The sequence below is a fragment of the Sapajus apella genome, unplaced genomic scaffold (genome assembly GCF_009761245.1).
Source record: "Sapajus apella isolate SASKATOON/1434 unplaced genomic scaffold, GSC_monkey_1.0 scaffold22, whole genome shotgun sequence".
Lineage (NCBI taxonomy): Eukaryota > Metazoa > Chordata > Mammalia > Primates > Cebidae > Sapajus > Sapajus apella.
The window spans coordinates 7,859,759-7,881,650 of record NW_022436962.1 but is presented as its reverse complement, the minus strand read 5'-3'; the positions used below and the strand labels follow the sequence as shown (position 1 = coordinate 7,881,650).

The 21,892-nt window shown below is 48.0% G+C and overlaps 1 protein-coding gene across 26 annotated transcripts in view; it reads left to right on the top strand.

Moving 5' to 3' along the window:
* PLEKHA6 (pleckstrin homology domain containing A6) overlaps positions 1-21,892 on the top strand; it is a 166,211-nt gene that overhangs the window by 55,966 nt on the left and 88,353 nt on the right. The window contains exon 1 of one of the 26 annotated variants that reach the window (XM_032288877.1): positions 6,569-7,111. The exons of 24 other annotated variants lie outside the window; for them this stretch is intronic. The gene's annotated coding sequence lies outside the window, so the exon portion shown is untranslated. Of the gene's footprint in view, positions 1-6,568; positions 7,112-13,484; positions 13,820-21,892 lie in introns of those variants that run through there. One more of the 26 variants, XM_032288872.1, reaches the window with a different exon arrangement.

Below are 21,892 nucleotides of genomic sequence, written 5' to 3'. Positions count from 1 at the left end.
AAAGCTAAGAACCCCTCTGCCCCCCTCCTCATCCTACACACACATGCTCTGGAGATGCAGCTCCAAGAGTGCCGCCGGCCAGCCCCGGTGCTGTGCATGCAAGAGGCCTCCACGGAGCATGCGGAGGGGGCGGTTGATGCATGAACAATAGCATGTGGGGAGAGATAGGGGACCCAGCACTTTCCAAAAGAGAAGGAAGAGCAGTGGGGCCCCACAGGGGCTCAGTATAAATAGGGCTGACCAGAAAGTCTCCCTATCTCTCTGCCCCAGGGAAATTCCAGAGAGAAGCTAAGTTGCCAAGTTATGGTTTCTAGTTGTTTCCCTGAGTCATGCAGGCACCAAGCCTGCTCAGAGCCCCTTCCTGTACAAGCCTCTCCTCCCTCCCACCCACAGGCTCCTGGGGAGGGCATGGCTCTTTCTTCAGGGCACTGCTGGCACTGGTTCCCCACCTGAGAAGCACCCCCCATGCTCACCCCATTTCAGGGGTTGGGAGTCAAGTGGAGGGGTCTACCCAGTGTGCATTGCACGCTGCCATCCTCTGTCACCCAAGACAGCACCGAGCCTCCACTGAATGGGTGGGCATGGAGGCACGAAGGCGGGTGGAGCATAGCATTCCCCCAGGGAAGGGGCGGCCGGTTCTTTGTTCCCTTCCTTTGTGGTGGGAAAGGAGAGAATAGGGACATGGGGCAGCAGTGCCTTAAGTCCTGTGGCTTCCTGGCCCTTTGGTGGCTGAAAGGCCACTCTGCTACTCGTGCTCTCTACTGACATCCCGGATAGATTCTAGGAGGACAGCCTGCTCCATTTGTCCCATTAGAATTAGACCCACCGGGGGTGGTGTGCCGTGGTTCAGCTGCACTGGCTTGAGACGACCATGTGCTCCTGGGACCCGCCCACCCTTTTCCTCCCTCCCTCCTCTTCCCTGCCTGCCCTGTCCCTTTCTCCCTGCTCTCTTTCCTCCCTCTTTATGTCTCCCTTCTGCCCTTCCTTTCCTCGCTTTATTCCCCAAATATTTATTGAGAAATGTTTATATGCCAGATACCAGGAATGCAAAGATGAGTAAGACACGGCCACTGCCCTCAAGGAACTTGGAGTGCTGTGGGGGAGACAGACATATACACAAATGACTGCAGTGCAGGACGACAGGCGTGACTCAGAGGTACCCTGCGTCTGACTTACAGACAAAGTGCACAGGAGGGAGGGCCACTCCTGTTGGGTGGGGACGGGGATGTATGGGGACTGGAAGTGCCTACCAGCTCTAAAAGAAGCCTGCCTTAACGGGACCCTCCCTCGCTTACGTTCACACAGCTGTGACAACGAGAAAGTCTCTTAATGTCTCCTGATCTCAGTTTCCTCAGTTATTTAAAAAAAAAAAAAAAGTATGTTTGGAGCTTACCACAGAACAAAAAGATATGAAAAGTCTTTTCATATCTTTTTTTCATGGGTTGTGCCAGGTATCAGGAGATAGCCAGCTCTCATTTGTAAGGACAGCGAACAGGACACTGGAAATTTTGGAGGCTGACAGCTTGCTCCTCCTCCTGCGTCCTGTGTTATGAAATGTTCCGTAGCACAGGAAAGGACTGTGGGCGCCTCGAAGGGAGAGGAGAGTGAATCCGCAGTACAGCCCACTCCTGTCTTCTCCTCTTTCCTTCCCACCAGAAGTATCCACTGGGTTGATGTGGCACAGTGTCAGTTCTGGAGGTGAACCGAGTACCGACTTTGCATGGTTATCCAGATGGGAAGGAAGCCAGGGCAGACTGGGCGAGCTAGGGACCACAGGAACTTGGAGACACAGGTTACCTGACTTTCTGCTCTTCCATTGATCGGACCAGAAACTTTCCCTCCCTTCGCTGCGGGCTCACTCACAGAGTGGCCTCTGGCAAGCCATGGGTCTCTCAGGGCTGTAAAACCAGACTCTTCCCCTCCTAACATGTCTGGGCCATGGAGAAAATGAAATGAGACATGCTCAGAAAGAACCCGAGTCTTCTAGAATAAAGGGTGTGGGAGAGATGTAATATCATCTAGTCAGGTTTATACTGTTCAAATGAATCGAATGCTTAATGCGTTATATGGTTATGAGTCCTGTTAACCAAGTTTATTATCGCCAGCTGTTGTAGTAGAAAGCTCTGAACTTTACAGTGGGAACCTGGAGGTATTGTTTCCTGAATTAGAGCCACTTAAAAATTAAATTGCTTGGATTTGAAGCGAGTGCCTACGAGGCCACCCCTATGAAGCCACCCCCTCGCTGACAAGGCCAACTTCTCAGTGGCCAAAACTTTGTAGGGCCAGCCTTCCCCTTCTATGCGAGAAGCTGGCTGCAAGGTGAAACAGACGCTATAGTCCAGTGGCTCCAAGTCCAGACTTGGGAGGCAGAGTTCAAATCCCGGCCCTGCTACTTCTTCTTCTTTTTTTTTTTTTGAGATGGTATCTTTCTCTGTCAGGCTGGAGTGCAGTGGCGCAATCTCAGCTCACTGCAACCTCTGCCTCCCGGGTTCAAGCGCTTCTCCTGCGTCAGGCTCCCAAGTAGCTGGGACTACAGGTGCGCACCACCACACCCAGCTAAGTTTTGTATTTTTAGTAGAGATGAGGTTTCACCACGTTGACCAGTGAACTCCTGACCTAGTCTTGAACTCCTGACCTCGTGATCTGCCCACTTCAGCCTCGCAAAGTGCTGGGATTACAAGTGTGAGCCGCTGCACCCAGTCCCGCTACTTTTTAGCTGTGTGACAACTTAACCACTCTGTGGTTCAGTTTCCTCACTTGCACAGCAGGGGTAATAATAGTACCGATCCCGCTGAATTGTAACTGAGTCAATTTGAAGCACTTGACCCTGTGCTCGGGGATCCTCTACCTGCTCGGTCCAGCCACGGCTCTGTCCAGTCACCTCTGTCTCTTTCTCTAAAGCCAGGACAGACACCTGTGAAATCTCCTAAGCACTGGGAATTGGACTCTAAGAACATATTGTCTTTGGAGAAACACTTCTTAGCTTCTCCCGTATAGCGACTTTCAGCTTTCCCCCCACGCTACAGAAGGATATTTACCTCGTAAGCGAAGATACCCATGCACACAGGTGTACCCCCACACGCACTCCTGTGCATATAAGTGTATGAAATAACACTTGTATATAGCACCTGCGTCAAGTACTTTTCCAAATGCTCCACGAATATTAACAAACACAGTCCTCACAACAGCGATATGAGGTGGATACTGTAATCATCCTCATTTGAAATTGAAGAAATGGAAGCATAGAAAGACTAAATGGCTGAGTCAGGATTCTGATACTGTGTATGTGTGTTTTAACAAAAGGATCCCAAAATAATACTTATTCTTACCAAGTGCAGTATACACTATGTTATATTCTGTTCCATCAAATTTTTAAAAATGCATTTCTCCTATGTGCCGATTTAGATTATGTTTTACTAATTTGGGCTCCCAACCCACTGATGACTCCAAAGCCACAGTTTGAAAGATACGGTGGTGAGAGGAAAACTTCTGAGGAGAAAGAAACGGCAGATTTCCTCTGTGTGGCCTGTGTTCAAAGGTGGGTAGAGCTCTAGCCGGGAGTGTTGGTGGGGCTCTGAGATGGATGAGAAGGTGCCTCCTGTTTTCAGATGTGAGGTTCTAAAGAAAATAGGCCCAGACCCTCAGAGCTGGCTGAGGAGGCGAAGGCTGCAGGTGGGGCCAGGCTTGCATTCCTGGTGGGGCAGATTCTGCTGATAAACTTTCAGAAGAGGCCTGGCTGCCGGCACATCACTGCTTGTTATCTTATCCTTCTCCAGAGTGACATCAGGGAAGGCCTTGGAAGCTGGAGCCCCTGCTGGAGCTGGGACTTAGGGCTGCTTGCTGTGCCTGGGGGCCTCTTCAGGCTTGGACTGGTATTCTATCAGCAGTACCCTGTGCTTAACTTTTTGGTTTAACTTTTTGAGACATTTTTATATTTACCAAGTTATTTTATGCTCAGAAGAGCTGAATTTGGTAAGCGTAGGTTCCATTCCATTCTACAGGTGGGGAAAAGCGGCCGAGCGGTGCTAGGTGACTTGGTCCAGGCTGGAGGAGACTGGAAGGCACCTCCAGACATCCAGTTCCAGTTATCTCTGCTGCAGATGGTGTGGTAGATTATGCGATTAGCCTTGGAGATGTTTAAGGAGTAGATACGAGGAGGAGGCCACTTTACCTGCCTGGGGTTTGTCATCTAGCCCCTCTGTTCTTCAGCCCCAGTAGCCCCTGGTGAAATACAGTAGGGTTGATTGAGGCCCACCCTGGGATATCCTAACCCGAGGTCAAAGGAAAGAGGAATGAGCCGATATCTCTGTTGATTCCCTAGTGGGAAATGGGTTTAAATAGGTACGTTTGACATCAGTCTTGAGTTCTCCAGGGGGAATGGGCTTACATTCCAGGCGGCCAGATAAAAGCTAAATCAAAGGCTGGGAGGCCAGAAAAGAGGGAAACCCTCGAGGGAAACTGTGAACTTTTAGAAGGACCTCTGTCTCTGTGGAATACGTTAGTTAAGTCAGTGTGCCAGTGAGTGGGGAGGCGGGGCAAGCTCAGCTCCGGGGGCTCTGCCAGCTCTGGGTGGTGCTGAGCGAAGCTTACCCCTGCATATCCTGCACTGGCACTGGGAACAAGGGGTTGGGTACCCCTGGACTCACCCATTGAAAGCATTTCTCCCATGTCCCTATTCTGAGCGGCCTGCAGCTGTCTTTCCCGGCAGCTGTCTCCCTGAGCCTACTTGGGTTTCTCGTGGGCACAGGGAGTGCTCTGACACCCACTCTCCACATCCTGTACCGAGAAAGCCAGGTTCTTACCCAACCAGGGCCTCTCCTCCCCTCGTCAGTCCCGGCGATTCTTTTAATAGTTTAAAAAGTTAGAAAAATATTTTTCAGAGCTTTAGTTGCTCCTGAAAAATTCTAGCTTCCTCCCACTGGGAGTGAACTTTCAAAGATCATTTATCCATTGATCGACGAGAAAATATTTATTGAGCGGGAGCCACTTCACGCATTGCATTACGTGTATCCTGAGACTCCACAGTCTGCCCCCCAAATACCCGTCCAGCTTCATTTGGTTATGAGGAATAATCAAGCTCATAAATAGGAAGCATTCCCACAGTGTCCATAGTAAACACACAGTAAATGTTTTTAGAATTATTGTTACTTCCCAACATGTGCCTTGACCTAGTCCAGGGACCCCAGTCATCTCCCGTCTCCTTCCTGTGACTCCCTCTGGAACGCCCAGCCTCCTCCTCTCCTGCTGTGTCCCCATGCTGCGGCCTCCCCTGGGGGCCTCCCCGGCTCCCCACTCAGCGCTGTCCTCATCCCAGGCTGCCTCTGATGGGAGGATGGTTTTGTTGGTTTGCTTTTGTCAATATCCACTCTCTAGGTTAGGGTTTCCTTGAGGGCAGGGCCCACCTCTCTGTTCAGTCTCTGGCACTGTCAGGCTCAGGACATTTCTAGGGAATGACTGGCTAACCTATGCCTACAGCTTCACGGCGGACGGGGTTATCTGTGGGCTGGGGGTGCTTAACCAAGGCTTTCTGGAAGAGGTGGCATTTGAGCTCAGCCTTAACATGGTGTCCACCTTCCTTCCCCTGGGAGATTTGGATTTAACAGGCATCTGGGGAAGAGGGAAGGGGCCAGACGCAGCCAGAGCAGGAATGCCTAAGGTCTTTCGGGAAATATTGCAAAACTCAGTCAGGTTGAACTAGAAAACTTCCACATGGAGCCGGAGAAGATGACGTTTGAAAGATGAGTGGGGACGTGGTGCCGTGGGCCCTGGATGCCAAGCCCTGGAGGTAGACCCTTCTGTAGCAGACAGGGGAGGGATGACCACTGAGGACCTCTGAGCAGGAGATCACATGATGAAAACAGCTATTAAGCCATAGTCAATGGAGGGGAAATTGGCTTTAATTTTAAAGCCCAAGGACAGAGTCCTAAATGTCCTCTTATCACCCATTTCAAGTGCTTCTTGGTGTCTAACCTAAATCGGTCCTGCTGTAATCAAAGTCTGGTTCATCTCACGGGAGTCGGAAAACTGCTGGACAGGGCTGTGGTTCTCCTATTTCTGCCAGAGAGAACCCACATATCTTGGTGTGGAGCAAGAGTGTGGGCCAGGGTTCCGAGCCAAGCTGGCAGAGCTCTGGGGCACGAGAGGGCGCTCAGGCCTGTGTTGATATCTCTAGGGGTTGGGCTTAAAGCAATTGAAGCCCCGGTGGAATGAGAACCCCTGGACCTGTCCCTGAGGCACTATTCCCTCCTCCCCAATACCAGCATACATGCTGACCCTGTGAAAAGCTTGTCGGCTTCCATACCGGCATCTCTACTGCCCTGCGCCATTGTGGAGGTAAGAGATGAGGTGGATAAAGGTCTCTGAGGCAGGGAGATAAGGGCCTAGAAGAAAAACAAGCTTGATTCAGGGAAGGGCACTGGAGAAGAAGTTAAAGAGAATTCTCCTATTTTCTTTCTTTTTTTTTTTTTTAAGAGATGGAGTTTCACCGTCTTGGCCAGGCTGGTCTTGAACTTCTGACCTCATGATCCACCCGCCTCAGCCTCCCAAAGTGCTGGAATTACAGGCATGAGCCACCGTGCCTGGCTGGTTCTGCTATTTTCACCCCAGATTGGTTGGGGTACCCATCTGACACCTGAGAGTGAGGTCTGCCAGGAGCTACAGAGGCAGCAGGTGTCTGTCTGTTCCCCTCCAGTCTCCTTGGTTAGACCATCCCCAGGCCAGGGGGAGTGGTGGCCAGTTAGGGTCAGCCTTGTCCTTCCAAGGCCCTTCTCTGCATTTGCTGTTGGCCAGTCACTCCATTGTCATCTGAAGGAGTATTGGATGGCATTCCAAAGACCTCAGTCTCTAAAGAAGAAAGCTTTTCGTGAACAGGGAATTTATTTCTCCCCTGGGCTCACAGGGCAAGTGGAACATTCCATTTAAAGGGTGAAACAGGAACAGGTGAGCTACAGTGCAGACAACAAGACCGAGACACAGGTGGGGGGAGTGGCTGAGCCACTCACTCTGCCCACCTCTGCCTCTGCCATCTTCTTATCAATCTCTTGCTTCCTATGCCCTAATCCCAAAATGCTAGGACGGCAGGATGTGGCTGTGGGACTCCTAAAGAAGCCAGGTAAGAGGGCATCCCTCAGAAGACCTTGTCCCTCCCCATCTGGGGACCCTCACTTTCCCACCCACCAGTGCTACTGTGTCCCACAATTCTGAGGGCACCATTCATATCGTGCTATATGGGAATAGTACCCCCTGGGGTTGTGCGGAGGCCAGGAAGTCTGTGCCAGCAGATAAGTAGGAGGGCAGAATCGGACACTTTTCTGTGTTCTAGGCAAACAATAGAGACCTTTCCAGGAAGCTCAGGGGAGGGAGCTGCCTGTAAGAGGATCCCCTGGTGGATGCTCTGTGGGGTGGCTTGAACAGGTTTCTGCGTTTGCTGCTTCTTGCTTAATTAGACACCTACATGGTGCTCTCTGCTAATGACCATGTCTCCCAGGGAGATGACAGATAGAAAGATGGGTAGCTGCGAATGTCAGGTGAAGGTCTCCAGGACAGCCACCTGAGGGTGGGGGAATGGAGGTGGAGCATCATGTGATTTCCATGGGCTAATCTGGAATATAGACTGTCAAAGAGAGCATTTTGTCCCCAGGACTGGGAAAAGAAGCAGTAGCCTTGAGGTCTGATTCTGTCTTCAATAGTAACGTCTTGTGTGACCTCTGAACTCCTGGCTGTGGTCTGTGCTCTTGAGAAATGGAGAGGTCATCGCTACGTCCAGGGAGCCAAAGAGGCCAGATGAGCCCAGGAATGTGCATGTTTCTGGAGGCAGGCATCCTGGAGTGGAGGACAACCGGGTGTCTTTCCAGCACCCTGTATGTTAGGTTGAAAGGATGAGCCACATGGGGAGGCCTGACTGCTGTGTGGAGTGTGTCAGTAAGATGGTGAACTCCAACTGGACAGATTTGTCAGGAACCATCCTGGGATTTGGAGCTGAGCTTTGGAAATGGGCTAAGGGCTGGGTAAAGTGGCTCACACTTGTAATCTCAGTTCTTTGATAAGCTGAGGTGGAGGAACATTTTAGGCCAGGAGTTCAAGACTGGCCTGGGTAACATAAGGCAACTGTCTTAAGAAAGGGAGGAAAAGGAAGGAAGGAGGTGGGGGAGGGAGAGAGGGAGAAAGAAAGGAGGAAGGGAGATTAAAGAAAAGGACATAAAGAAGTAGAAAGAGAAAGAGAAAGGGAGAGAAAAAGAGAAAAAAGAAAAGATGGAAAGAAAGAAAAAAGAAAGAGAAAGAAAGAAAGAAAGAGAAAGAAAGAAAAAGAAAGAAAGAAAGAAAAGAAAAAAATAGGGGAGACAGGGCACGGTGGTTCATGCCTGTAATCCCAGCACTTTGGGAGGAGAAAGTGGGTGGATCATGAGGTCAGGAGTTCAAGACTGGCCTGACCAACATGGTGAAACCCTGGCTCTACTAAAAATACAAAAATCAGCTGGGCGTGGTGATGCATGCCTGTAATCCCAGCTACTCAGGAGGCTGAGGCAGGAGAATTGCTTGAACCCAGGACACCCAGCCTGGGCGACAGAGGGAGTCTCCGTCTCGAAAAAAAAAAAAAAAAAAAAAAGGAAAGGAAGTGGGCTAAGGGCCTTGGTGCAAATGCTCCAGAGCTTCTCAGGGAGTGCACCGGAAGCAAACTGATTTCTGCCAATGACTCGGGAAGTGTTGCACTTTGGCGTTCCTGCCCCCAGCACACTCTAGCCCATCTTTTTAGAACCGGGATTGTTGGGTTATGGGCAAAGAGGCCTTGTGGTCCTCACCTGGGTGAGCCAGCCAAATATTACCAAAAGCAGAGCTGCAGAGAAAAGGTGCCAGGACCCAGGTAAATGTGTTTGTGCTGCCCAAACAATGCCATGCTTCATGGACTCCTGAGCGCCTCAGCCCTGTGGTAAGGCCTGGAGCCAGGCCCAAGCAAGGGCAGGTTGTAGGAAAGCACAGGCCTGTGTGCCGCTTGCAAGCCAGAAAGGTGCCGCTCTGCCCTTGAGTGTTTCTGGGATGCTTTGAATGGTCTTTGCTCTTGTTTCCTCCATCCCAGGAAGGCCCGAACACCTCCAGGGGCTGGAATCTGGAAAGGGACTGTAGGATTGCTGTGCGCTGTTTATCTCTCCCATGCTTCTGATGGAAATGATGGAAATAAGCGTTTCTGCACATTTCAGGGACAGAGTGAGGTCGGCAGAGATGATCGGTTATCATGGAAACCTGGGACTCTAGGGGAAAGACTGAGTTTCGAAGCTGAGCAGACGTAACTGAATTTTGGCTGTGTCACTGGCTAGTTGTGTGGTGCTGGGCAAGTTAGCTAACTCTTCTAACCAGGAGTTGCTTGTGCTGTAAGATGGGAATACCACCTCCCATTTTCAGAGTTCCTGTGGGAATTCAATGAGACAATATGTATAAAGTGTCTATCCAGCCCTGGCTCAAGTGTTAGGCACTAGCGTTTTGTCATGTAGCACCAACTTAATGCCTACAGTAGGTAGGGGAAGAAATGGGCTGAGACCAGAGGAAACACTGGCTCAAGGGATTCAGTTTAGATCTTAGGATGCATTTTCTGAGTTTAGGGATTTAGGACCCATGTGGCCATGGGTGATTGTGAAGTTTCCTCCTCTAAAGAAATAAAATGATTCCCTTTAGAGCGTAACCTTAGGGCTTTCATGTTGGGAAGGAGGAAAAGGAACTATATTCAGTTTCCTTCAATAAACATTTTTGAGCAAAGGTACTTTCAGTTCCAAAGAGTTGATGATTTTGGGTGTTGAAACACCCTTTGAACATCTTGGAAGAAATAAGTATTTGAAAACTGTATTATATTTGGCAGTTATCATTCGTATTTTTGTTACACACTCAAGAAGCCCTAGTCTGCTTAGTTCTGGAAGTAGAAACAATGAGTAGAAGCAGAACTTTCTATCAGCACTCTTCAACAGTGGAGCAGGCTACCTTCCAAAGGCGTGAGTGTGCTGTCCCGGCCAGAGTGTGAGCGGCCCAGGGATAGTCATCTTTCATGGTTGTTGCAGAGGCCTCTTGCTACACCAGGTTGGAGGGCAGACTGCTTGATGCTGAGATCCCTCCAAAATGTGGGAGGCTCTCATTCTGGGATCACCAAAATCTTCCAGCTGAGGATAAGGGGTTTCCCTACACCGTATGCTAATGCTCTAGAGATTGGAATTAGGGCAAGTTCCTCCCCCAACCCGTACCACCACCAGAGGCCTTCTTCCTGACTTCCTTCTCCAAAGCAGAGCCTCTTTTCTTTCCCTAAATGTCCTTTACTATGATTCCTCCCCCCAAAGTCTTTGAGTTTTTGTGCACTCTTGCCCTGCTGCATGTCTCAGAGCCAGCTTTTATTGTAGGTGAGTCTTTGCCGTGTTTCTAATTGTCTCTAGCAGGATGAGTGATTGACAATCAAGCAACTATTTATTGCATGCCTACTATGCACAAGGCACTGGTATAGGAGCCGAGAGGGAAGGCAAGGCATTGCAATAAATAGTCCAGTCCTTAAGGAGCTTCAGTCTCTCTTTTGGAAAGACTTTTTTGGAGTAAAAGGTCAGTTGAGGGTCAAGGTTGTATGTAAATAACAGTTGAGTGGTAAAGACAGTGGCAGGAGCAGGGGAAGGGGAGGGAGTTACAGATGGCCAGCGGTAGGCTGAGGCACTTTGGTGAACTGGGCCAGTGGATTTCAGACCTGACTGCTGTTGGAATGAAAGACTGAGATAGGAGAGTCAAAGTTGACTTGGCAGTTATAAGCCTGTTTAACCGGGAAAGTTAACACTGACATTGACAGAAGTAAGAGTGAACTGAGATGGAGAGCCCCTTCATAATTGATTTTTTTTTTTTTTTACCTTGCATGAATAGTAGTCAAACAACACAGAAAAGTATTCCGTGAAAGTCCCTCTCTTGATCCATCTCTGATCTACGCCCAGTCCTCTCCTTGGAGACGGTCACTGTTACTAGTGTCTACTGTGTCCTTCCTGAGACGCTGTAAGCCAGGGGTCGGCCAGCTGTGACCCATGGGCCAAATCCAGCCACTACCTAATTTTGCATGACTCTTGAACTAAGAATGGTGTTTATATTTGGTGCTGACAAAAAAAAAAAAAAAATCAAAAGGAGAATGATATTTTGTGACACACGAAAATTACATGAAATTCAAATTTTAGTGTCCATGACTAGAGTTTTATTGAGACATAGCCACACTCATTTATCTATGCTTTTTTATTTCTGCTCATTTGCTTACTTATGGTGGCTGCTTTTGCACTATGATGGTACCACTGAGTACAACAGGGACTTATAAAGCTAAAAATACCTATCTAACCCTTTACATAAAAAGTTCGCTGACTCCTGCTCTAGGCAAATATAGGAACACTGGTAGTTGTTAACATAAACGATTTGTTAGCCCAAGAAGTATCATACTAAGTTGAGACTATCTTCATGGACCATATCTGGGACAGTTACTTCTCAGTACAGTCACGCATTCCTTAATGTTGGGGATACCTTCTGAGAAGTACATTTTTAGGCAAGTTCGTTGTCATGCGAACATGACAGTATACTTACACAAACCTAGATGGTTTAGCCTACGATGCACCTAGGCTTCATGGTGTAGCCTATTGCTTAAAGCTGTACAACATACTACTGTACTGAATACTGTAGGCAGCTGTAACACAACAGTGTGTGTATCTAAACATAGAAAAGGCACAGTAAGGCCATACATGGTGGCTCACGCCTGTAATCCTAGCACTTTGGGAGGCTGAGGCAGGCAGATCACAAGGTCAGGAGTTCAAGACAAGCCTGACCAACATGGTGAAACTCCGTCTCTACTAAAAATACAAAAATTAGCCAGGTGTGGTGGCGGGCGCCTGTAATCCCATCTACACAGGAGTCTGAGGCAGGAGAATCACTTGAACCGGGAGGTGGAGGTTGCAGTGAGCCGAGATTGCACCACTGCACTCCAGCCTGGGTGACAGAGTGAGACTCCATCTCAAAAGAAAAGAAAAAGTACAGTAAAATGCAGTGTTATAATCTTATGGGATCACTTTTGTATATGTGGTCCATCATTGACTGAAACGACCTTATACAGCAGATGATTGTGCTATGAAATCATTGGTCAGTGGGTGGTCAACCTTAATTTGATTGTAGACATGCTGAGTTTAAGGTGCAGGCTGGTTACCCACAGGACGATGCTCAGTAGGTGGTTTGGCTCATGGGACTGAAGCTTGGAACCTGGAGGTTAAGATGTGAGGACACCTGCAGGGAGTCTTCGGTGTGAATTTGTCTATGATATCAGCCTGCAGGTCAAAGATTTCCCTTAACAGAAATGAAGCATTACATGCTGAGCAGTGTACAAAGTAAACTATGGATGTTAACAGAGTGACAGAAAGACAGTGAATGAGAAACATGAAACCAGTCCCTGAAGGAACAGTAAATACTACAGGCAGTTTAGAATTACCTTCTTGAGTAAGCTGGTAACTGGAGGTAATGTGGAGTGGTGAGCAGAGTGGGAAGGGCAATGGGCATTTACTGAGTGCCTGCCGCGTGCCCACTGCTGTATATACGTTACCTTTTTACTGTGACTCAGGTGGGATCCTTAGCCTCATTTTACAGATGAGGAAATAGAAGCTCAGAAAGGTTAAGTGATTTTTTTTTCTTGCAATCAGTGATCCAAGTGAGTATCTAGTTGTATTAAAGCACGATTCCAACTGACCTTGACTGATTGATTGACTGATTAATTGACAAGGTCTTGCTCTGTCACACAGGCTGGAGTGCAATGGCATGATCATAGGATCATAGCTCATGGGAGCCTCGAACTCCTAGCCTGAAGCAGTCCTCCCAAAGTGTTGCGATTACAGGCATGAGCCACTGCTGGCTTTTCAGCCTCTTATTTCCCTTCTACCATCCAAGATGCCGAATCGGGCTGGGAGTCACTCCCTGGCTTTGCCAAGCCATTTCATCATCCTGGCCTCAGCTCTCTCATCTGCAAAATGAGGCGTTTGTTACCACAATTGCTACAGTCCCTTCCTAGTCTCACCTGGCCTGATTCTATTATGGGTGGAAACGTAAGGGTCAGGGGTGCGCCGTAAGAATGATATGCAAAAGATTGGGAGAGGTGAGGAAGGCGAATTTAGCAATTTATGTATGTCAGACCCAGTTATCTGGAATCAGATCCTTAGGAGAGTATTCCCTAATATGAAGGAATAGTCTAAAAATCTCTGCTCCCAAGCTGCAGACTTGCCTGTTGCCCTTATTGCCAGGATCCTGAGTGCCACTTAATCACCTGGACTTGAGCTGCCGGAGGGGTTGGGGCTGGGAGAGACCGTGAACGTACCTGGCAGGTCTCTCTCCCCATGCCTGCACCTCTGGGCTCAGCTCCGCTGGGCTTGCTGGGCTTAGGGTTTCAGGAGGAGCTGCAGCTAGAGGGCTGTCTGATGTTTCCAAGGAGCAGGAGGGGTGGGGAGTGAGGGGAATGCGAGGGCGGATAAGCCACCAGACCCGAGAAACTGGGGGTGTGAGTGTGTTTATATAGGACTCGGCCAACCTGCAGTTTCAGATTTCAGACCCAGCTTTACTGGGAGACGTTCTCTAGGTTTTCAGTTAGCACTGGAGCAAGGAGAGAGCTGACACCAGAGTCTTCCTGGAAGGCTAGAGGAATTCTGGAATCCCGGGCTCTCTCCCTGTTTCCTTCCTTCTCATGGGCGTTGCATCGGCTACCCTTGGCAGTTTTCTCTGATCAGAAGTATTGCTTCACTCCTTCTCAGTCGGCAGTCTGCGTCTCCCAGTTGGGTCCTGACATCCAGCATGGAAGGTAAAATCTAGGGTCCTGGGGATCTCCGCTAGGAAGAACTGGGTCCAGCCAAACTTTTGGTGGAGAGGACCCGGGAGAAAAACACACATGTTGGGCAAAGAGGAATACTTCACAGTCAGGCAGATATGAATGAATGTGTGTGTGAGAGTGAGTGTGTGACTGTGTGTGTGGTGCAGGTACTTCTGTTAACGGTTGGGACGCAAATCTTCTTTTACCTCTTCCTCCTTCATTTATCCCCTCTTTCTCTGCTAGCAAATAAGAATATTGCATAAATGTTCATCTTCCTCAGGGTCTCTCATCAAAAAGTTAAAGAAAGTGTCTAATTTCTAGAAGGTGGCTAGTTCCTCCCTTGGGGGCTGCAGAGAGAATTTAGGGACGTAAGTGCAGACCCGTGTGTATCCAGAGGACTGATGCCCCTAGGGTAAGCCCTGGATTTCGTAGGTGCTTAGACCACTTCTTTCTTTTTAAATTTTAGATGGTCATGGGCGGGGTACACATGCAGGTTCGTTACATGGATATATTGCATAATGCTGAGGTTTGGGTCCCTGTTGAATCGGTCACCCAAATAGTGAACATAGTACCCAATACGTTGGTTTTCAATCCCTATCCCCATCTTTTCCTCTCCCATTTTGGAGTCCCCAGTGTTTATCTACTGTGGTTATCTTTATGTCCTGGAACATTTCTGATAAAGCTACCTGTAAGCCTTGTAGCTGTCTGCTGGGAAGGTGAAATCCACATGGATTCCAGCATGGTCTGCATGTGAAATTAGCTTGAACCAACCCAAGGGATCAAAGCTATGAGGGGCAAGTGGCAGAAGCACTTTCTTCCCAGTGCCTCAGAATTGGGCAGGATGGAGGCCAAAGCCTTGGAGAAGGGGGAGGAGGAATTGCCATTTTGCCGAACGCAGAAATTTGAGTGGGGCAGGTGATTGGTGGGGGGTAGGTAAGGCTGGCTGAATGTGGCCCCGTCTTCCCAGGGTCTGTGTGGTATTTCTTGGTGGCAGGGAGCAGAGATCAGAGAAGTGCTTCGTACAGGGGCTGGTGGGTGGACAGCTTGGCCTGGCTGCCATTTGAGCAGTCACCAGTGCTGCGGGCAGCACACGCTGTGAGGCAGGATCTTTCAGGAATGGTGGGTGGCCCAGGCTCAATGGGACGCAGCCAGAGGCTGGAGGTGGTTTTTGAAAAGCAGATTCGGGGTGGTGAAAGATGCACTGGAGGAGGAATGTGGTGGAGAAAGAATATGGCGTGGATGGAAAGACACAAAAACAGGGATTGGGGAGTCCTAAACTCTGATACATTCCACAGCTGCAGTCAGGCAAGAGATCGCAACTCTCAATGTAGATATAATCCAGACTAAGTGAGAAAACCACTATTTGCCTAAACTAAGTGAGAAAGTCACTGTTTGACTTCTGAATGTAATGGGAGAGATGTATGAGAGGTGATGCAGACTGGGCAATGTGCAACAAAAATACATTTTAAGCCTAAGAAATCATATAGTGCAGTTGAATTTAGGAGGCAATCACACAGCCATTTATTAGGCAATATAATTAATAGGTTGTACAGTCTGGTTATTTTTGAAACTATGGGCATTAAACATTTTTTTATTTATATCACCACCTACTTCAAAATAGAATTCATAGGATCTTTATATATTTGGTAGATGCTGCTGTGCATAATTTTGGCCCACAGAGAGTCATAATTTCTTCCTTTTCTTCAATTGTGCAGTGCTTTGCAGCTCAGACTAAGTGCACTTTCACATCTACACTCCCATTCTAGCTCAGTTTAGCAGGTGTTTACTGATCCTTCTCCTTCCCTGAGCAGTGTGCTAGATCTGGAGTATACAGAGATGGAAAAGAACTGGATCAACACCTAGGATCTCAGTCTAACTGCAGTCCTGTAGGGAAGATGGGAAAAAGATTTCTACGATATAGATGAGGAAGCGGGAGCCAAAAGATGCTGCTATGGTGAGTCAGCAGGAGGGAAGGATTAGAATCAAGACCCAACTCCTAATCCAGCGTGCCGCAGTACTGCCTGCACCTCCCACTACCCCACTGCCCAGCAATGCGTGCACTTTCCTTTACCTGCTCATCCCCCATACTTTCTGCGTCAGAGCAATGAGAAAGAAGCAGTGATATGGAAGCAGAGTGGAAAACTGCTCCCTGGTATGGAACCAGTCCTCTCTGGGCTCCTCATTGTGCAACTGAAATGGCATCACTGGGTCTGTGTCTATGTTATGTTGCCAATTTGATGCTCTCTACCATGCACCAGAGGCCTGCCTTATCTCTCAGATGATTCTTGGCTTGGAGTACATTGTCTTCTTCTCTCTTCTCCCTGAATTATTTGAACAGGCAAGGTATGGTGAAATTCAGGGGCTCACAGAAATTTAAGAGGTTTCAGTATGGTGGTAGATGCGTATTAATTTCCCCCTCCCTTCCACACCTGCCCCACTCAGGTTTTCCAGAAAGATCTGAATCCCAAAAGCTTAGGATCTTTCTCTTAATTTTTAGGCTTAAGTTAAAAGGGACATAGAACCATCATCTGGTCCAGTGATTCCCAAGTTTTGGTCTGTGACAGAGTTTTCACCAGTCTAAGGTGAAATAACAAAAATAGGGAAAATATACCAATTTTTTTCAGAAAGCAAAATGTATTGAGTTTAAAGGATATCTTCTGGGGCAGGAGATGTGAGGAAATATTTACTCTGAGGTTATAGCTTATCCTTTGTCAGAGCTGATGGTGAGAGTAGGTGGTAATCAGGCTTTTAAAACGTCCTTATTTAGCAAAATTAAAAGTTGGCAACCTTATGTTGGTTCCTCAAATTTCATTTTTTGAAATTTTGTTGGTCCATGGAATCCAAAAATTTTGCCTCCAGGCAGGACCATTTCCAAACAGAGGAGGCTTTCCCTGATAAGGTCACTTTTGGGGCAGATTCCTGAAAACTTGAATTCTGATCTTGTCACTATCATCTTTCCCTGTGGGTCTTTAGAACGTGATAAACTGATGCACACTGAGTCTTTCTCCATTCTTACCTTGTGGACGGTTTCTACCTGGAAGGTGTCTACCTTCCACAAAATAAGAATGGAGAAACAAATGTGCTCTCAGTTCCTCTTCCCCTTTGTCCTGAAGAGCAGATTTTCTATCATCTGCAGGTCTTTGGGATTAGGGCTTGCCCATTCTTATTTCCACAGTCATCTTTTGGAAATGAGGGAGGTCATCTTCTATCCTTAGAAAAGACCAAGGAGAGCTGGGGATTGGATTTTGGGGACAGTGTGCGACAAATATATATGTCTAAGACTATAGGTGTGTGCCACCATACCCAGCTAATTTTTGTACTTTTAGTAGAGACCGGGTTTCACCATGTTGTCCAGGATAGTCTCGATCTCTTGACCTCATGATCCACCTGCCTCGGCCTCCCGAAGTGCTGGGATTACAGGCCTGAGCAACCGTGCCCGGCCAGGAGAAAATATATTTTTAACTAGGTGGTTGAAGTAAAGAACATTTAAAAATCTTGTATCAATTTTTCAAATGATGGGTCTTCTTAAACTCAAGAATATAGGCTAAACCTGGCATGGTGGCTCACGCCTATAATCCCAGCACTTTGGAAGGCTGAGGCGGGTGGATCACTTGAGCTCAGGAGTTCAAGACCATCCTGGGCAACATGGCAAAATCTTGGCTCTACAAAAAATATGAAAATTAGCTAGGCACGGTAGCACACACCTATAGTCTTAGCTACTCAGGAAGCTAAGGTGGGAGAATCTCTTGAGCCCAGGAGGCAGAGGTTGCCCTGAGCTCTGATTGCACCATTGTACTCTAGCCTGGACAATACAGTGAAACTCTCTCACCACACCCGCTGTACCCCCAAAATAATATAGACTGGAGCTTTTGTAAATGTGGAGACTCCTGGAGGTATTAGAGTGTCTGAGTCTTCTACCTTTTGAGGATTCAGGCCTGGAATTACAACAAATATGTGGGAAACCCCAGACAGGTCCCAGCTGCCAGAATCTGAGACACATGGCTGGTGCGCACATGTGTGCAGACTTGTGCGAGCAAGAGCTTTTAGGAAAAACTCAGTCTGAAACCACCCTAGGAATTAAACTAGATGCTCTTTTTTGAGGCTCATTCTAGGACCCTTTTCCTAAAAGCAGATACCCAGGAGCTTTTTTATACAAGAAAACTTTCTGATTTTTTTCATCCCATTTTCATGTCCTGAAACAAGGGCCCTCCTAACCTAGGAAAGCAGTTGAGGTTCCTAAATTAGGAAGGTTGTTAAACTTGGGGGAGAAGGTGGCAGATTCTCAAGCTTTCTCAGAGCAATGAGGCAAAGGGAAAATGACTACAGGGAAGATTAGGCTCTGATCTGGAAGACCAGACCAAGAGATTCTCTTGGTGCCTAAGATTCTTTTTTCCTGACAGTTTCTAGAGAGTGATGGGTCAGCCCAGCAGCACAGCCCTTAAGAACAGTGATGCAGGAAAGCCTGAACCTGTGACTGATGATGGATACCATGGGCCTGTTCAAACTAGCAGAGTGGGGAAAGAAGGAAAAGCATCCAAGAAGTGTGAATTAAAGATAGCTGCCACTTGAGGAGCTTCTTCAGGGTGGACTCCTCTGTGGTCATCTGATAGCTCCACCTAGGGTTGGGCAGATGAACGATGGTGACAGGCAGTGATTTTCTTAGCCCATCTCTGTTCCTCTCCAGGGGTGGCTTTCCCCAAGGAGAATCTCGTCTTAACTTTGGATAGGTTTGGGACACAGCATTAGGGAGTACAGCTAAATTCTAGAAGATTAGAATCTCTTCCGAGATGTTCAAGCCAGAAGGAAGAAGGTGTTAATCATGCAGCATGGCTTTTTCAACAAGAACGTTCCTGGGACCTTTGAAGCTGTCCCCATCCTTATCGCGGTGAGATTATGGAAAGTAAGGCCTGGACTCTAGGGCCAACTTTGTCTCTCACTGGCTTCGTGGTCTTGGGCAACTTGGTCCCTCTCTCTGGGACTCAGCTTCTTCATTTGTCACATGAGGGAATTGAATTTATTGCCAGCCTCCTCTTTGTTTAATTCTGCATGCCTCAGGTCTCCATTTGCTACACAGTAGGGCCTTTCTAAGAATTTCATGTAGACCTTATCACTCCAAGAAAAGAAGCATCCGCTACCTCATTCTGAACTGCAGGTCTATTGTCCAACGGTTGTACGCCTGTTGGAAATGTGGCTGAAGGTAGCAGAATGGAGCTGGGTATTCTCAAGATAGCAGATCCAGGGTCAGAACCGAGAAGTCCAGTTGGATGACTGTGCCTTCGGGTGGGTTGAGTCCATAATAATCATCAGTAAGTCTCTCAAATGTACGATTAGAGCCAAGAGATCCGAGAATTGCCCAACATTTTTCACTATGACTGCCCAGGGCTGGTTTCCCATTTGAAAAGCCTCCTGAGGCCATGAAGCGCATCAGGAGAAACATGTCAAACCTGTTCTGCTGTGTGTTGATATGTTTGTTTCTCACCCTAGTGTCCCATCATCCTCATCCCCTCACAATTAGAATTCCTTCCTTCAACTCCTCATAAACTCAGAGACCCCCATGGCTCTGTCATTCATCCCCTGGGAATGCCTCTAGGGAGTTGTAGCTGGTACAGATGAAGCCGGGGTTGTGGTAGGGTGGAGACGGGGCTGGAAGCCCAGTGCGGTGAGGACTTGGGAGGCGTGTTTGGACTCTTTGGACATGTCTATACCTGAAGTCCACCCAAATAACACATTGCCTCCGCCAGCTCTATTCAGTGTAGAAATGCAGCAGATTGCTATAGACTGATGGGCTGGTCTTTGAATCCTCTCCCCTATCCCATGCCAACATGCAATCCCGGGAGCTAACTCCAGGCTGCAGGAACCCAGAGACTCTCCAGGCTGGTGATGAGGCAAGTGCTTTGACTGGCTGTCAGCATCTTTAGCTTAAATAACTCTGGTGACTCTCCTGAAACTCCTGTTTTCGGGAGCTAGAGACATGGCTTGTATATCTCTCTACTTCATTATCTGAAATCCTTGGGGCCTATGGATTTTAGAATGGTAAAGTAAGTGGTATGCACTGTTTACTACATAAAACCATTGGTGGGGTCTGGAGCAGCTCCATAATCAAGCATATTAATATCCTGCAGCCAGAGACAGAGAGAGTCACATGAGTGGGATAAATAAGGGCTGTGAAGAGTCTCATGCCTGTTCAGGTCATGGTTTGCTGCTAAACGGTTAGCTCAAGTCAGGTTGACTTTTGCTGCCAGTTAAGACAAAACTTTCAGCTTGGATGTTTGTAGGTCTTGGAATGCTATGAAAGCATTGTGGTTCTGTATGGCCTCATATATTCTTATAAGATGGGAACTGGTCTTCTCATTTTACAGATGAGAAAGCTAGGGTTTAGAGAGGACCAGTAACTTGTCCATTGACTTTCAGCTAAGTGGGCTGAGCTGTCATGCTAATCCAGGTCTGTCTACCTGCAGAGCTAGGCTTTTCCTCCAAGGTAATACCTCTTCAGAATGAATGAAGAAGGCTCAAGGGTGGGCACAGGGAGCTCTGACTTTGACATCTTCTCTGATTAAGAGGGTACTTTCTGGATATCTGATAGGGATCATTTATTGGCTTGTTCTTATTTATACATTGACTGCTGGGATCCCAGTAGGCTAATGGCTCAGAAGAGAGGAAGCTAAAGTTCGGTCAACTTTGTGGCTTACAAGAAGAATCCAGCTGGCTTTGTGGGGGCTGTGAGAGCCAAGAACAAATGGGGTCAAGTTGGATTTAGTGAGAGATGCATCATCTGCAGGGGAAGCAACCCCCATTTCGAGCCAGTGAAATGTACCGCGCTTCCTGCTTCCCCACCCATTGCCTGGCTGGAGAAGTGTTGCCTTGAGTGGGGACCATCTTGAGAGGATTGTCCTCAAGGATCATGAGCGCTGGATAAGCTTGAGGGGGATGAGCAGCTTGAAATAGGGAGAATTCAATTAGGGAGTCTCTCTGGTCTTCATTAGTGATGTGAAAAAACAGTCAAAGGAAGCACTAATTCAATCTACTGAATACGCACCCTGCTTTTAACACATCATTGGAAAGATGGACCCTGGTCTGTGGTCTGGACAATGGCATAGATAACCTCCCTCTTCCATCTTCTAAGTACTGCCAGATGGTGGCTGCCAATTCCGGGTCATCTCTAGGTCAAGCAAGATCTAGACTCTTAATATCCAGGCACATGAGTCCATGGTGTTCCTCTGTGGTGAGGAGCCTGCTGTCAGTGAACTCTAAGCAGAGTAAGAGCTGGTCGCTCTGGCAGGGGAGTGGCCCATGCTTCACTAGGAAGCCACCCATTAGGAAGGGTGGTAAGTTAGTTTCCATAGGAACAAGGAACATCTGCTCCAGCCAGCTAGAGAACAGATGGGGGAAAAATATTCTTAAAGAGGCCATTAGCTCATGGAATTGGTGCCAGGGAAGTAGCCCTTCTAAAGAAAACATGAGGGGGCAGGGTTTTTTATTTATTCTAATTTTTTATTTTTTATTTTTAGAGACAGAGTCTTACTCTGTCACCCAGGCTAGAGTGCAATGGCAGGATCTCAGCTCACTGCAACCTCCGCCTCCTGGGTTCAAGTGATTCTCCTGCCTCAGCCTCCCGAGTAGCTGGGACTACAGGCGTCCTCCAGCACGCCCAACTAATTTTTGTGATTTTAGTAGAGATGGGGTTTCACCATGTTGGCCAGGATGGTCTCGATCTCTCGACCTCATGATCTGCCTGCCTTGGCCTCCCAGGGTGCTGGGATTACAGGCGTGAGCCACTGCGCTCAGCCAGAAGGGGCAGATGAAGCCTCCTGATAGGTCCTCACTCAAGGCAACACTTCTCCAGCCAGGCATTGGGCAGGGAAGCAGGTTAAACCTCCTAAACCTGAGAGAATTGTGAGGCTTCTAAGACAGTAGAAGACCCACATTTGCTTTGGAAAATGCAGGAGAAAGAATACAAGATGTTTTCTCCCCTCAATAATGGCTGTCCTCTGGGACTATGTCTCAAAGCTGTGTCACCTTGCTGGCTGCAGCTCAGAGCTCCCTGAGTCCTTCGGTCAGCAGTCC